The sequence below is a fragment of the Eumetopias jubatus genome, unplaced genomic scaffold (genome assembly GCF_037043125.1).
Source record: "Eumetopias jubatus isolate StellerSeaLion01/CBP00866 unplaced genomic scaffold, mEumJub1_p1.0 scaffold_10, whole genome shotgun sequence".
Classification (NCBI taxonomy): Eukaryota; Metazoa; Chordata; class Mammalia; order Carnivora; family Otariidae; genus Eumetopias; species Eumetopias jubatus.
In genome coordinates this window covers 63,368,578-63,369,247 of record NW_028274816.1, presented here as the reverse complement: position 1 = coordinate 63,369,247, position 670 = coordinate 63,368,578, and the positions used below count along the sequence as shown (strand labels likewise).

Sequence of the window (670 nt, the reverse complement as noted above, 5' to 3'; positions counted from 1 at the left end):
TAAAGTATTCTTGGCTGTATATTTTTTCATTTAGCACCCTAAATATATGGTGTCAGTCCTTTCTGGCCTGCCAGTCTCTGTGGATAGGTCTGTTGCCAGTCAATGTTTCTACCATTGTAGGTTACGGACCTCTCGTCCTGAGCTGCTTTCAGGATTTTCTCTTTGTCTCTGAGATTTGCAAGTTTCACTATTATATGTCAGGGTGTTGACCTATTTTTATTGATTTTGAGGGGAATGTTTCATGAATTTGTGTTTCATCCTTGCACAGGGACCATGCTAATCTTCTCTGTATTGTTCCAATTTTAGTATATGTGCTGCCGAAGTGAGCACTCACCAGTTAGGTTTTGAAAGTCAGGTAGTGTTAAGTCCCGAAGTCCTCTGACTTTGCTTTTCTTTCTTTCATTTTTTTAATTTTTAAGATTATTTATTTATTTGTGTGTGAGAGAGAGAGCATGAAATGGGGAAGGGATGGGGGGCGGGGGGAAAGCTCCCCACTGAGCAGGGATTCAGATGTGGGGCTTGATCCCTGGACCCTGAGATCATGACCTGAGCTGAAGGCAGATGCTTAACTGACTGAGCCACCCAGGTGCCCCTGTTTTTCTCTTTCAATATTGTATTGACTGTTCTGGATCTTTTGCCTCTCATATAAACTTTAGTATCAGTTTCTTGA

General features: G+C 41.6%; 1 non-coding gene across 1 annotated transcript; it reads right to left on the bottom strand.

The window, feature by feature from the left end:
• Positions 1 to 223: 223 nt before the first annotated feature.
• LOC114202507 (U6 spliceosomal RNA) lies at positions 224 to 330 on the bottom strand. Its single transcript, XR_003607809.1, has one exon. It is a non-coding gene; the product is annotated as a U6 spliceosomal RNA (small nuclear RNA).
• Between the last annotated feature and the right edge of the window lie 340 nt (positions 331 to 670).